This window comes from Mustela nivalis, assembly GCF_964662115.1.
Source record: "Mustela nivalis genome assembly, chromosome: 1".
Lineage (NCBI taxonomy): Eukaryota > Metazoa > Chordata > Mammalia > Carnivora > Mustelidae > Mustela > Mustela nivalis.
In genome coordinates this window covers 98,986,323-99,003,762 of record NC_139020.1, presented here as the reverse complement: position 1 = coordinate 99,003,762, position 17,440 = coordinate 98,986,323, and positions in this window count along the sequence as shown.

Genomic DNA, 17,440 nt, shown 5'->3' with positions numbered 1-17,440 from the left:
AAGGAAGTTCAGCATCATAGTGACACCAAACATGAGAGGGGAAGACAAGAGACATGGCTTGGAGACATAAGGAAAAGTCTTTATGATAGGACTATTTTCTTTGTTAAGGAGCAAGGAGTGTGCACTTCATTCTGTGGATATAATTTCAAAAACTATCTTATCAGGCACTTGACCTGGAAAGGTTCTCTTTCTTAATACAGACTCCAACTCTACCCATTACCCTTTAAACAGTTATACTCAGTAGACTCAGGATGGGGTCAGGAATATATCACTGACAAAAAATTGCCCAATGAAAAGCAAATGGAAAAACGTATTATAGAAGTAAGTCTATCAGTAATCACAAGACATGTAATTAAATTTTGTTCTCATACAGTGATTCCATTTTTGATATTTAATACTTTTTACAATAAACCAACAAACTCTTAACAAGTAATAGATAAGAATTTTCTTAAGTTAGTAAAGGGCATCTCTCAAATCTACTGTAAAGAAAATGTCTTATTTTGAAACTTTAGAAACTTTTCCTCTAATATCAAGAACAAAACTAGGGCACTCACTGTCACTATTATGTAACATCTCACTGGAATACTTGACAGCAGGAGGAGGAAAAACAGGAGGAAGAGAAGCAGGAGAAAGACAGGAGAAGAGATAAAAGGAGAGAAACAGAAAATACAGATGTTCCTAAAAATAAGATTATCAGATAAGAAAATCAAAAGAAATCTAGAGTAAATAATTAGACTCAGTTAAAATATTTTACAGTATTGTTGAATACAAGATAAAAGGATAAATTAGTATTTATATACATTAGCAATAATCATTTAGGAAGTAAGATTTTAAAAAGGATTTGACTTATAAAAGCAAATGGAACTATAAAGTATCTAGAAATAAATCCACCAAAATGTGTAAGATCTTTTGGGAAAGTATTCCTTTTTTTTTTTTTTTTTTTTTTTTTTTAGATTTTATTTATTTATTTGACAGACAGAGATCACAAGTAGGCAGAGAGGCAGGCAGAAAGAGAGGGGAGGAGGCAGGAGGCAGGCTCCCTGAGGAGCAGAGAGCCCAACTCGGGGCTCGATCCCAGGACCCTGGGATCATGACCTGAGCCGAAGGCAGAAGCTTTAACCCACTGAGCCACCCAGGCACCCTGTAGGAAAGTATTCCTAAACTTTTGAAGCCCGAATAAACAGAAAATATATAAAATTACTGAATGGGCAAATTCCCTATCATAGTGACATCAAATTCTCCACATTATCTGTTAATTCAATTCTACTAATTAAATTATAATTCTATTATTTTTTTCCAACTATTGCTTTATTTTATTCATATGCTTAAGCCACATGGAAAAGACATCCAAGCAGTTCTGCTCCATATCAGGAAAAGTTTCCAATTAACACCAATTATGTGGTGACAAATAATTAGAAATGGTGAGATCTTTGGGTCAAGACTAACAAAAATTTCTATAGGACATTTTTGTGGAATGTGACAAAATCGTTCTAAAATTCAGAGAAAAATAAAGATTCTAAAAGAATTTTTTAAAAAGTTTTAAAGAAAAAATATGAGGTAGGTGTCACCCCCTACAAAATCAAAGCATTTTAAAGTTGTGATAATTAAAAGTGTTTTACTGGCATAAAGATAGACAAACAGCTTGATGAAATAGAGAGAGTTATCTAGAAATAGACCTACACATATCCACAATTGATATAAGACAGACAAATTCAGTTGGGGAAATGTTGGCTGATTGCTAGAATGACTGAACATCCGCATGCCAAAAAGAAACAAAAAAATGAACTTCAACCCGTATTTCATACCTTATATAAAAGTTAATTTTTAAATGGATCATAGACCTAAATGTGAAAGAAAAAAAAATTTCTATAAGAAAACAGCAGAAAATCACTGAAGCCTTTAGACTAAGCAAAGAATTCTTGGATATAACACCAAAGCATGGTCTGTAGAAATCTTTATCAAAATAAAAAGTACTACTGTATGAAAGACTCTGTTAAGAAAATGAGAAGACAAGTCACAGAAGAGGAAGGGAAGAAAAAAAAAAAAAAGACTTTCTACAAAGACTTTCTACCCAGCTTGGGACTCCTTAAGAGGAGTTGTTCACTCTGGGGCTTCCTGCTGAGTTGACCAAAACTCAGCATCCATCAGATGCCTCAGGATGGATAGATCCATAGGAGAACTTTCGCTGCCCAGCTAGCTTGCCTTCCTTCTTCCCTTACACAAGTTCAGATCCATTTCCCAGTCTATATGTTCTCTGCCCCCTCCTGCTTCTTTCCCTTTACCTTCAGAGTCTGATCCACCAATAAAGCCGTTCTTCTCTTCCCTCTGTCTTACCATATTTAGAGAATATAGACTAACACTGTACTAAATGCTCGAAGACAAAGGATCATCGCCATGAGGACTGAGTGAAAATGTTAGTGACCCAAGAATTTCATGCACAATAAATCTGAAGTCTGTAAAAGAGACAGAAACACATTTTATAGTGGACAAGAGCTAGAAAAATATAATCCCCATATACATTTTTGTACTAGATTTCTATTGTTTAGTATATTCAACCTTCCCCCTATGCACTCATATAATAATTAGAGAAATGTAATTAATTTTCAGGAAAAAAAAAAGAAAGAAAAGAAAACACCACAGCCACCCCACACCATCACTACATCGTCTTGTCAAACCACACATGGCTGAGGGAGTAAGTGACTAAATTAATTAATTAAATGTGCCTGCCACATTTAATATTATTTTTGTCTGTATTATTGAGAATAGTCACGAATGTCTTGAAAAAGGAGACTGATAAACAAAGACTATGTATTAAAGTATAATACAAAAGTTAAAAAGTAACAAAGTACAGAAACACCTAAATATACAAACAGATATATTGAGCAATATTATATTAATAATATATTATATTATATTATATTATATTATATTATATTATATATGAACAATAATATATTAAGCACATGATATTGGCAAAGCATATAAAGAAATACAATATTTGGTATGTTAAGATTATAGAAATATAGCCACCTCTATTTTATAAATAAAAATGAAGGGAAAAGCTTTATAAAATTTTTTGAGGGCAATTTGGCAATACGAAATAAACTCCTTAATAATGCATACAAAACAAAACAAACAAAAAGGTAAAAGAATAAAAAAATGCATATGTTATGTGCCCTAGGAATTCCACTTCTAGTTCTTAATCCTAAAGTAATATTCCTATGATATATACCAAAATTTGGTTTTCAGAATGCTTGTCATGGCATTGTTTATAATTACAAAAAAAATACAGAAACTAAGTTGTTAAAATTAGGGCATCGAAAGAACAAATTGTGACTTGCATATAATGGGATACTCTTTTTTTTATTATTATTGTATTATGTTAGTCACCATGCAGTACTTTATTAGTTTTTGATGTAGTGTTCCATGATTCATTGTTTGCCTATATTGCAATATATAGTATTAAGGAGGGCATATATTGCAATGGGATATTCTTCTAACATTTAAAAACAATATTGTAAAGTTGGGTTTTTTTGACAAATATATCATATATAAAATACTGATAAGCGAAAAAATTATAAAACCTATGTGAAAAATACTAACAGACTCTGAATATTTATTGTAAATAAACTTTCTAAACACAGTATTCTGTTCAGAAGTTTAAGTAACATAGTAAATGTCACCAATTAATTAGTGGCAAAACAGGATTAAACTCAGAGCTTCCTGATTCAAAGATGCAACTTTCAGCTACACAGTATGGTAATTTTAAAATAGTTTTAATAAACACATTAATATATTAAAAAATCAAATAGGCCAAAAGAACTTACATAATGCAAGCAACAGTATTCCACCGCATCTCTCCTCTATGCCATTCTACATAACAATCAACTTTAAGCTCTTTCTGCTCATATCTCTTTGTACACATTAGCTTGTTAATTATGTGGGTTTTTTGGTGTTCTGCTGGTTGTGTTCCTGCAAACGTCTCATATATTCATGACTTGAAGTATATGAAAATTAGTACTGTTACAATTTTCAAAGACCTTAGAATATTATAACTGCTTTTATATCCTCCTCTCTTTTATGCTTTAATCTTGGAGAGTATATATACCAAATATTATTATAGAGTATAGTATATAATATATAATTAATAAATATTATAATGATATAATTAACAAATAATGCATAATATATTAAGTAATACAGCATGTACTATATAAATCATAAATATAATATATAATAAATTATACATAATAAAATAATATATTAATAAATAATACATAAATTGGATTTTATATATGCTATATAATATCATTATATATAATTTATATCACCATAGATTTTATTGTTGATTTTATAAATCAGCATTCACATTTACCCACATATATACTTTTCCTATGGCTCTTGTTTTCTTCCAGAATCGCCACAATTTCTTTGTATGAAGAATTCTCCTTAGTAGTTTCTTTAATATGATTCTGCTGCTGCTGAATTATATCAGTATTACCTTTTATTCTATTATCTAAATGTTCTTCATTTTCTCTTATTTTTTTTGAATATTGTCAATGAATACAGAATGCCAAGCCAGAGGGATGTTTAAGCTCCTTCTCCTCCCAATATTTTGAGGATATAATTCCATTGTTTTTTGACTTCATTTTTTGTACTCAAGGTCAGCTCTCATTCTTATTGTTTCTTTGAATATAATATGCCATTTCCTTTCCTTTACGTGTTTGTTTTTCACTACTATGACTTCACCAGGTTAAGTGTTTTATTGTTTTTTTTTTAATTATATAGGTTTACAGAATTTGTTGTATCTGTGATTTAATTGTTTTTGCAAGGTTTTAGAAGATTCTCAGCCATTATCTTTTCAAATACTGTTTTTATACTTTTTTTCTTGCTCTTCTACTTTCTGGACACCATACATACGTTAGGCTTTTAAAAAACTTCATATGCACTGTGTCTTACACCCCATGCTTTGATTTCTCTATGCCCTAGTCTGGATACTTTCTTCTGATATAGGCACGATTACTAACTCTATCACTAATTCTCTCTTTTGTCATTTCCATCCTGCTGCTAAACACATCCATTTGATTCTTAATTTCAGTGATGTTTCCCAATTTAGGATTTCCCCTTGATTTTTAAAAATAATTTCTCTTTATCTGCCCAAGTCCTCCATCTCTTAATTTCTTTTCATCACACTTATTTACTTATTTTTTTATATTCAGTTTTTATTTTCTGGGTCTTCTTCAAAGCTCTCCTAGCATCATGATCATTTCATTCTGAGGCTAGTTCTTTTATCTCTTTCTTGGTTTTATCCCTAGTTTTTCTGATGCACGTCCTCAAATGCCTTTCTCAGGAAGAGTGAATGAAAAGTAAACTTTATGAATTCTTATATGTCTAAAAATAACTCTTACTTTCACTCTTGATCAATAATTCAGTTGAACCTCAAAAAGAGCCTTAAAAAATGTTTCCCACATGAATGGTTTTAATTTTTTACATCCAATATTGCTAATAGTAAGTTTGATACCAGTTTGTTTCTTTGTTCTTTTTCATTTGTAGATAAAGTAAGGATATGTGTAGTGGGGGCAGCTACCTGGAGTAGCTGTCTAAAAAGATATAATTAACTAATGTCATGTTTTAAAGCCCTTAGGCTCTCTCTCCTTTACCTAGGAAGTTTGAGTTCTGACTCCACCGAAGTTTTGTTGTACATATTATGAAATGTTTCTTTCTTTGCTTTATGATACCTTTCAACACATCAGTGTGTTTCCAACTGCTTCCAGTCTTCCAGAAATACGTTTATCTTTCTTCTTTTTCACTTTTTAACCCTACCTTATGGTAGACTTCATTGCTTAGGGTTTATACTTCTAAAAATGTCTTATTTCTATACACTATCAGAGGAATGAAAAGCGAATGAGTTTGCTGCAGTACTCTCGAGTCAGAACTCATGACACCTTTGAAATAAATGAACAGGTAAGTGAAGGAATATTTCATTACAGCTACTTATTTATTTTAAGAATCAATTGTAACATCATTGAGACATCTCCATACTTTGCCTTCAGGATTTTTCATTCTGTTATTTATTATGCCATTTTGTTTCTCATGTTTGGATTTATAATGAATATAGGTTAAATCAAATGGTTGTAACCTAACACTTTCTTTGCCTACATTTTTTCCGTAATTCAGACCAGGAGCTTTTGCTTCCTAAAGAAGCTGGGATAAAAGGCATTGGTCAAAGTTTCACCAGCATAATCTTAATATTGTGAATCTCTATAAATTCTTCAATAGAGATAAATTTTAATGCCTCTAGTGATTGGCATCACAGAATTGAAAGGACTTCAAAAAACCTCTGTCATCAATCATGCATGGTGGTTCTTTACCTAGACACATGTTAAAGGATTTAACAGGTTCTTATGATGTGTGCACCTTGAAATTTCTGAGTTTGATTTAAAAGAGCTCACTAGGATATAATTAACTCAGAACTTAGAGCCTTGTGCATAATTTAGAGGCAATTACGGTTCAAGGAAATAATAAGCCAACTTTTCAAATTCAAACAAAAAACAATCTGGAAAAATAAAATTAATCACTGGCAATTACTGAGTTAAAATATCTAACTTATTACCTGAAATGCTCCCATGTAATCACGCATTCAACTGTAACTGAGCCAGTAATTGTAATCATAATTAGGAATGTGCAGGCATTAAAAACTCCGAAGATCATAAAACACATGAAGCTACTATTTAAAAAAATAACTGCTTCAACTTTCCATCTTCAAAATTTGTAATGTAAAGTCCTTAGTTGTGCCTTACAGACCTCAACCTTGTAATGATTTGAAATGGTTCTTAGAATACAATTTTATATAATTTTGAAAAATAAGTTAAAAAAAATTAATAGTAGAGTCCTGTTGGTTCACTTAAGTATTTGTAACATTTCTTCTGAGATCTTGTTTGGATATTAATTTTATTTTAAAGCAACCTATATGCTCACTATGAATTCTTTGCCATGTCTCATTAATAGAGGCTGGAGTTAGCCTGTTTTATTTATCCCTAGCTTTGAAAATAATAACAACCACTTCAGACGTTTCATTACATTCCAACTAGCTTCTCCTCCCTGGTTAGTCCAAGTAAATGGAAATTTTACTCTACCTAACAATAGTTTTAAAGTCATCTCTCACAGAAACACTTATTAAAACTATAAAATGACATTTCTTTCTGTAATCCAACAAGAAGAAAAATTTAAAGTTTCAGTTTCAACAATTTGTGAAGATTTATTCGTCAGGAGGAAATTTTTAAGACATTTTATTTTTTAAATATTTATCTATTTAAAAAAATATTTACCTATTTTTTTGAGAGAGAGAGAGAGAGAGAGAGAGCATGTGAGCTTGGCGGGGGGGTGGAGGACGAGGCAGTGGCAGTGGCAGAGGGAATCCTAAAGCAGATAGCTTGCAGAGTTCTGAGCTGGACAGGGCTGGATCCCAGGACCCTGAAATCATGACCTGAGTCAAAATGGAGTCAGGCATTTAAAGGATTAAGCCACCCAGGTGTCTCTGTTGACATCATTTTAAATAAAAATCTGTTCTATGACTTTTCTTAAACTGAAGAAAGCAGCATCCTTACTTACCTTCTATTTTCTGTATAAGTCTCAGGTTTAGGTACATCCAAAATGTTGCCACCAAGTCTACACATTGTTTCTTTCTTTTTGCATTCTACAAGTCTCCCTAAATTGAATTTTGGCAGGTTGCTTTGATTATCATAATAAGTAAACATTAAAAACAACAACTACAGGGCACCTGGGTGGCTCAGTTGGTTAAGCAACTGCCTTCAGTTCAGGTGGTGATCCTGGAGTCAGAGGATCAAGTCCCACTTGCTTGGCAGGGAGTTTGCTTTTCCCTTCTCATGCTCTCTCTGTCTCTCTCATTCTCAAATAAATAAATAAAAATCTTTTAAAAACCTTTAAAAATAACCCAGTTGTTCTTCTTATATAGAAAATAGTGCAGGGTGCCTGGGTGACTCAGTGGGTTAAAGCCTCTGCTTTCGGCTCAGGTCATGATCCCAGGGTCCTGGGATCAAGCCCCGCATTGGGCTCTCTGCTTCTCGGAGAGCCTGCTTCCTCCTCTCTCTTCCTGCCTGCCTCTCTGCCTACTGTGATCTGTCTGTCAAATAAATAAATAAATAAAATCTTAAAAACAAAACAAAACAAAAAAAATAGTGCAAACTTGAAAATAAGTTATTTTAAAAATATCAGTTATTTGGCATATTGTAGACATCAGTAGTTGGCTCCAGAATGAAAGCAATGAAATCTTGACATCAAAAATGAGACTAACTCTTGGTTAAAAGACAAAAAATAAAAACGAACAAACAAACAAACAAACCCTAAAATGAATCTGTAGAACTATAGAAATATTACCAAGAAGTTTCAAGAAATGCCTAAGTGTAATGAAAGGGAGATCAAATTGTTCCCTTAGAATATAGCCATAGCAATTCAATGATCTGAAAAAGAAGAAAAATATTATCACGAACAAGTAGCCTGCATAATGTCTAGCAAAAGCTATACATTCACCAAGAGGAAAACTGGGTCAGAACAACTCAGGGGGAGTTGGTCTCTCAATAGGTCATTGTAGCCAGCGGGAAGATGGCTATGTTTCAGTTTCAGAGCTTGAATATCATCCAACCACTCCCTTTACTCTGATTCTATGACTAACAAAGACATTTCCTATAATAATTTGGCTTTTTGTCTGCTTTCCTAGAATATAAGGGATGTGATAGCCAAAGCAGTAATTTTCTTGTACATTGTGTAATTAAATATCTCATTCTAAATCAATAAATTGGTAGTTTTGTTTTTATAGCCATATCTTTTGAATCTAGTTATGGAAAACCAAGATCACCAAATGAGCTGAATCAAAACACTAACAAAATTTGTGTTTCTTGGGCTGTAAGTCTTAGGATTTGTACCTACATTATCATCTTGTAAAACCCAAATACATAGGGTACCTGGGTGGTTCAGTTATTAAGCGTCTGCCTTTGGCTCAGGTCATGATGCCAGGATCCTGGGATCAAGCCCGTAATGGACTTCTTGCTCGGTGGGAAGCCTGCTTTTCCCTCTCTCTCTCTCTCTCCCTACTTGCGTTCCCTCTCTTGCGGTCTCTCTCTCTGTCAAAAAAAATAAATACAATCTTTAAAAAAAACCCAAATACAGAAATCAGTTGTACTTCTTCTCAATAGATATTTATATTATCCCTTTAATTTTATAAATATGAAATGGTATTCCCTGGTAAGTATTCACTTTTGTTTTTATATTATTTATTCTTTGTTTACCCAAGAAATATTTATTGAGAAATTAGACAATTATATCAGGTATCATGCAAAAGCACTGATATGCCAAATAGATTTTGGTGTGATGTGATGGAATGCACATTCTGTAACGAATAGTTCTTCTTCACTCTGCATGAACAATGTGCCAGGTACTGTTCTAAAAACTCTTATGACTATCATTCCATTTAATCTGCATAACTACTCAATGAGATATATTTATTCTTATATTTTGCTTTAGTAATGAGAAAACTGAGATGGCATAGGTTAAATGATGTCTCACAATCACACAACTGGAATGCAAAATCAGAGGCAGAGTCCATAAAGCATATGTACTCCTCTGGTAAGAAAAAGACAAAAGAATTACACAAAAAATATGTAAGCATAAATGATAATTTGTTCTATAAAAGAAAATGTGTAATGATATTTGAGAAAGGTGTGAAATGAGACCAGATAAGTAGACAGAGAACTAATCATGAAGACTTTTTTTGTACCATGTTAGGTGGGAGCCACTTAAGGAGTTTAAACAAAAAAGATGTGGGCTCTTTTCAAAGATCATTTGGTTGTGACATGGAGAAGAGAATAAAAAAGAGCAGGGGTGGATGTAGAGAGACCATTCAGAAGGAATTTTTTTTTTTAAAGATTTTATTTATTTACTTGACAGAGATCACAGGCAGGCAGAGAAGCAGGCAGAGAGAGAGGAGGAAGCCGGCTCCCCACTAAGCAGAGAACCCTATGCAGGGCTCGATCCCAGGACCCTGGGATCATGAGCTGAGCCGAAGGCAGAGGCTTTAACCCTCTGAACCACCCAGGTGCCCCCAGAAGGAATTTTAAGAAGCCAGGTGAAAGAATCCTGCAGTGGTAGTGGAGATAGGAAAGGGAGACCGTTTAGCAGCTTAGGATATACTATTAACGGAACCCATGGAGGGTCAAGAGAGGAATATGTCAAGGACAAATTGTAAGAATCTGACTTTCCCAGCTGAATGGATGGTAAAGCCATTCCCTGAGACAGTACCATCTTCTAAAGTATGCCTTCAAACTCTTCTTAATACTACACTTTTTAAAAAATGATTTATTTATTTATTTTAGAGAAAGAGAGTGCAGGAGTGGAAAGGGAATGGGAGGAGAGGGAGAGAGTCCTTAAGCAGACCCCACTGAGTGCATAGCCCACCAACTGAGCCACCCAGGCACCCTCCCTAATACTACAGAGCATCAAATCATAGCCAATTTTCCCCTCATTTTCTGGTGAGTATTTCCTGTAAGCCTTCTTTATTGTCCATCTCACTGTAGGCCTGTATTTTTACTGGAAGGATGCAGAGAATGATCTCTCTCAATCTGAAATACTGTTCTCATTTGTCCCTTCCTAAACCCTGAAACTTCCCCATTAAGTTTTTCTTATTAAAAAACAAAAACAAAAACAACAAAAAAAACCTTTATTCTTTTAGAGTAGTTTTTGATGCACACTAAAGTTGAAAGTATAGAGATTTCCCATATGTCTTGGCTCCACATATGCACAACTTCCCCCATGATCACCATTCTCCACCAGATTGGTATATCTGTACAAGTGATGAAACTACGTTGATAAACCATTATTGCCCAAGGTCCATAGTTTGCATTAGGATTAACTCTTAGTGTTGTATACTCTATGGTTTGGGACAAGTATGTGATGATGGGTATCCATTATTATAGTATCATACAAAGAATTATCACCATCCTAAAAACTCTCTGGTCTCCACCTATTCATCCTTCCCCTCACTTTTGGCAACCACTACTTATTTTTACCATCTTCATGGTTTTTGCTTTTTCCAGAAAGCTGTAGGGAATCATACGATATGTAGCATTTTTAGATTGGCTTCTTTCACTTAGTAATATGCATTTGAGGCTCTTCCATTTCTTTTTATGGCTTGATAGCTCTTTTCTTTTTAGTACTGAGGAAGATTCCATTTTCTGGATGTACCACCATGTTTTTTTATTCATTCACTTACTATGGGACATCTTGGTTCCTTCCAAGATTTGGCTGCTACAGATATCCATGTTCAGGTTTTTTTGTGGACATAAAGTGTCAAATTGGGGTAACCAAGGAGCGCAACTGTAGGAACATATGGCAGGAGTATATTTAGTTTTGTAAGAAACCGGCAAACTATCTTCCAAAGTGACTGTGCCACCTATTAGATTTTTAACCTTGCTCATAGACCCAATACTTCTTAAGGACTTAGTATTTGCCAGATATTACATATTTGAAGCCAGATGATTATTAAAGATTTTATACAATAACATCCCCTCCAAGACATCCTGTCTCTTAATCCTACCTCACTGACAGCCCCTCAGATCTTTCCTTCAACCTATTTTATAAGAATTACTTCATTTGTTTTTGAATTCTAATTACTTTTTGGTATACCTGCCCCCCCGACCCCATCTTTAAAGATGTGCTGTACTGTAACTCCATTATCCTCATGCCAAGCAGAGTTTGTTTTGGAAACAGTAGAGTCTGTATTTGTTGGTAGAATTATATTGAATAGACATCCATGGTAAACACTTTAATACCTAGGTAAGTATGCAGATTCCTAACAAGGAAAATTCGGTTGGCTGTGAGTTCAAATATATTAGAAATCATGACAAAGAAACTATAATTATAAAAATAATAATTGGAGAATTAAAGATATGCATTTTTCTAAGGGCCAATGCCTCTTATAATATGTGTCTTTTTTTAATGTTCTCAATATTTCTAGATCACTGATTAAGTGGCTCAGTTTTGCAGTGACTCAGGGAGGCATTCAACTAATGCAGACAATCATGCTTCAAAGGGGAGAGAAGAACTTAATCTTCATTTCAGAGCCATGCCCTACATTTTCCGGCAGCAGTAATGACTGTCTTCATGGTAGCTGTTTTCTACGATTTCATCAGCTGATCTTAAAGAGTTCTACCGTTCCTTGGAAATACAAAAACTAACATACATTTCCTGAAAACTTTGAAAAGTGGGGTGAAACATTAATCAAAACTAAAACAATCATCCGTAAGAGTTGTGTCATGTGCCTGGCACTAGAACTATTACTGGTCACTGAAAGGAAGGATCAATTACATTAGTGATTTGTCATTAGCCCTGAGACATTCTACCAGAGTGCTCTCACAGCTGATTGAAGTGCAGGGGAGGAAGAATCAGAAGGAGGGCTGTGAAGGACAGAGTTTCTGCAGTTTTACATTGTTTGACTATATCCAGATTCTGTTGTGAATAAAGCTGTGGCACTTGGAAAAATCAGCCCATTAATGGATATTAATCCCCAATGTAAAATGAAGGGGAGAAATACAGTGGATGTGGTACAAAGAGCATAGAAAAGATGACATTTACATAAACACCACCTGCTAATTAATGACCTTGGCCAAATTCCCTACTTAATCTTTTTGTACTTTCATTAACTCTTCTGCAAAGTGGGAATGATAATAATACTACCTCAGAGCGTTGCTGTGTGGATTAATGTGTTAATACAGGAAAATTGCTTCGGCCAGATGGTAACCATCAGTAGGTGCTATTTCTGTTGTGGTGGTTGTGATTTCCCTGAGATGCCTTTGATTTAATTAGTTTAATCATCTTTAACAAGTTCCAGCACAAGTGAGGTCTCCTCGGGGGTGGAGGCCAGAGTGGTTCCTCCACTCTTTGAACTCATCCTCCTCCTTGGCTCCTTAGTGAGTCTGAGTCTTTTTGTCTCTGTTTTTTATTCAGTTCTGGGGACACACTTTTCCCCATTACAAAACAATACTCTATGAATAAATTCTCTTCCCTTTAACCTCTGTCCTTCCAACCTTTCCCATCTTTTCTCCTCATTTCCTGATATGGAAAATGGTCATTTGGTTCCATTGGGTCCCCATCTGGATTCCATTCTCTTCCCACACAGGGCGGGGAGGTGGGAGTGTAGAGGGCAGATGAACATCAATTAGATTTCTTCAACTTTCAAGTAGGGCTTTCCCTTACTGTTCCTAGAAGTATCTCTGTCTCTTTCTTACCATGATTTTGTTGTCCTAGTTTTAGTGCCTGCCAGGCTTCAAAAAATGGTGCAAAGAAAATAATGATACTACGATATCAAAAAACCCTCTTTTGAAAAATCACAAATGATCTTGAAAAATCCAAATCAAATCCTGCCAACTCCTTTTTAAAGCATTCCCATAGCATCTCATATTTAGAATAGTATCCAAACTTTACACTATGGCCAACCCGACCCTGCATAGTTTGTCCTCTGCCCCCTGTTCCCACTCATCACTCACCACTCCCTCCTCCTCTGCACATCACTGGCCCTTCTCAGTTTCTGTGAAGTTTAATCTCTTTACTACTTCAGGGCATCTGCCTGAAATTATCATCCATTACCTCTTTCCCTAACTCATTTGTCTCCACTGGGTTTCAGCTTGATTGTCAATTTTGTTGCAAGGCCTTTCCTTTCCTGACCTCTCCACCTAAATGACATTTTATGAATTTGCATAACACCTTGTATTCACTCTGGAAGATTACTCATAATTTATAATTACATAGTTCTGGTTTGACTGAGTTCTAAATATTGATCTCCTCCAGTAGATTCTGCATGGACTGTGGCCATCTTGCTTACTGTTATATCTTTTTTTTTTTTTTTTTTTTTTTTGACAGACAGAGAACACAAGTAGACAGAGGCAGGCAGATAGAGAGGAAGGGAAGCAGGCCCTTTGCTGAGCAGAGAGCCCGATGTGGGACTCGATCCCAGGACCCTGAGATCATGACCTGAGCCGAAGGTAGCCGCTTAACCCACTGAGCCACCCAGGCGCCCCACTGCTATATCTTTATGGATTCAGGAGTGTACTTATTTTAAAAATGTATCTATGAATTCAGTGTGTGGAAAACATCTAAATGCATAGTGTTTAGAGTTCTGTAGTTGTTACCAGCTGTGGACCTGGGGCTGTTACTTCTATGAGCCTCAGGTTCCTCATCAGTAAAATGGAATCATGTTCCTTAAAGTCTTATGATGAAATCTTATGCTAGATTCACTGGGCAGGTGATTAACAAAAGTCACTCAGGGATGATCATCTGGTCTTCCTCTGCCACCCTTGCCTCCCCACAATCAATTTCCACAGCCAGTATGTTAAAAGAGAAGCTGGATCACAGTATTCCTCTGCTTGAAACTCTCCAATGTTCCCCCATCTCCTCTCAGATTTCTTGGAAACAGACAGCCCCATGGTCTGCCTTCTCTACCCCCCACCGCCACCCCCTATTTCCCAATTTACTCTCTTACTACCCCACCCCTCTCTGCTGGCCATCCTGATCCCCTAAATCATATCAAGCTCACCAGGCATACTTCTGCCTGGAGCCCTATTTGGAAAGTTTTTAGGAAAGGATCTCTCTCCTGTGACTATTCTAATTGCAACCGCTTTTTGCCCTCATCACTCCCCAACCTCTTTAGGCTGCTTTACTTTTGCCACCTTACTTATTCAGCCTTCAAAACATTCTAGCAATTTCTTACCTATTATGTTTATTTTCTGCCTTGTCTCACTAGAATATAAACTCTATGAAACAGACAGGTTTGCTCATCATATTAGTTGCTATAACTGTCACACTTAGGATAAAGTCTGCACTATAGTAGGCACTTAATCAATATTTTTAATTAATAAATGTAGCTATTATATTAAGATTATTATTATAACTATATGGAGATAAAATCTATTTTTCTGCGGCACTCTCCTATTCTATCCCTATTTCCATAATAAAAAAAGCTTAATTATTTCTTATCACAAAACTTTCAAAACAATTTATCTCTCCAGAGAATTAATTAAGGGTAAATAACTTAGCCAAAAATTGCCTTGCATTGAGAAGCAATTTGGGCTCTCTGTCATTTGGTCATTTCTATTTGAAATATCCAGTTTTGCAGGATATTTTTCAGGGGATCCTCTCTTTCTAATCTGGCATTCTAGCTTTCCTCACCAATTGCTCTATCTCATCAAAGCTGAACATTTGCATAAAACTACAGAGAGAAAGCACCAGGGCCTTTTTAGTCTTCCCTGTCCACAGACTCTATCCTCAGGCTCCATTAGGTTATTACAGGGCCTGTCTCCTTCACTTGTGTGTCTGGTTTGCTATGCCTCACTGATCTTGATTTCCTAGTTTTGCCTCACATAATATTGCTGCTTCTTGTTTGCTCACAGAAATCATAGATAGGGAGAGTGATTGAGGAATTAATTTTGTTAAAACAACTCATACCTTTCCCTGGCAAGGTTGTCACATGAGAGACACACAAGAAAGACTCCTTTAGGATACAAAATTATGGAAGAGAATGAAAGCCATTGAGAAGTGAGACTTGTCTAATTCCTGCAGGGAAGACAGACCATGTGTGACTCTACTCTTGTAGCCCAAGCATTTAGCATGGTGTCCAGTTCCTAGCAAGATTTGAACAAATGTGTCCTATAGAATATGTTGGTAAAGATGCATACAGGGCAGCAGCACTTCTTATAAATCTGCAATGGCTTATTGTGGTTGCTTTCCATCAGAACTCTATCATCATGTCCATCAACAGATGAATGGATAAAGAAGATGGTTTTTTATATATATAAAATGGAATACTATGCAGCCATCAAAAAACCATCAAAATCTTGCATTTTTTTTAAGATTTTATTTATTTATTTATCAGAGAAAGAGAGGGAGAGCGAGCGAGCACAAGTAGACAGAATGGCAGGCAGAGGCAGAGGGAGAAGCAGGCTCCCTGCTGAGCAAGGAGCCCGATGTGGGACTCGATACCAGCACGCTGGGATCATGACCTGAGCTGAAGGCAGCTGCTTAACCAACTGAGCCACCCAGGCGTCCCAAAATCTTGCATTTTAATGACGTGGATGGAACTAGAGGGTATCACGCTGAGTGAAATAAGTCAATCAGAGAAAGACAATTATCATATAATCTCTTTTATTTGAGGAATTTGAGAGGCAGGGCAGGGGTTTATGGGGGGAAGGGAGGGAAAAATGAAACAAGATGAGACCGGGTAGGGAGACAAACCATAAGAGACTCTTAATCTCTGGAAACAAAAGAGGGCTGCTGAGGATGTTAGGGATAGGGTGTCTGGGTTATGGATATTGGGGAGAAATATGTGCTATGGTGAGTGCTGTGACCTGTACCCCTGAAACAAATAATACATTATATGTTAATTTAAAAAATTTAAGAAAAACAACTCTATTATGACTAAGCAGTTAGTACAATATATTTATATGTACATTTATATGTACATATATAACATATTTAGGGACAACAGTCCCCAGCATCACCCCTTCACCTGCCACACTGTCTTCTATATGACATCACTCCCCTGCTTGAAACCCTCCATTGAGTTCTCCATACCTTCAGGATTAGATGTAAATAACTTAGTCCAGACTGGAAAGATCTCTGTAGCATGTTGGGGAGCAATGGGCTAAGCCGTTAAGGAAATAAGCTTTGAAATCCTTCTGAGCTAGGCTGTATTACTACTTCATCACTGACTAGCTGTGTGATCCTGAGGAAGTCATTTTTCTACAGCTCAATTTCCTCAGTCATAAAATGGAGACATTAAAATGTCCTCATAGTGCACTTGACAACACTAAATTATATATAGTGTTTATCATACACAGAGTAAATGCTAAGCAAATGGTGACTATTGTCATTGATTCTGTTATCATTATCTATCATCTTCAATTTATCTCTTTGGGCCTCCCTTTCCATCCAGCCACCCTCACCATCCTGTCTCTCCATGTCCTACCTGTGCTCGGACTCCTCTTGTTTTCTGAATCACACTCTAGCTCTGTGCCTCTGCCTGGGTCATTATCTCTGCCTGTGCTTCCCCTTTCCACGTTCTCTGGGTAGCATTTGGAGCTCCAATGCATCTTGGAGACCTGCCTCAAACAGTCTCTCTGCTGAAGCCCTTTTAGCTTGTACCTCCCTTTATAACAGCGTTCAGCTCATCTTTCTGTTACAGGTGTAAGGACAATGTGTGCGGTTGTTGGAGATGTTTATTTCATCAGAGTTATTTCTTATCAATCTGTAAGTGGCAAGAAATATAATAATTTCAAATATAAATACTATCTAGAACTGTAATAAGCTCTGTTGTAATTCAGGAGTATAAAAACCTCTAAGAAAAATAATGAGCAAGCCTGAAATATTTTTATTATTT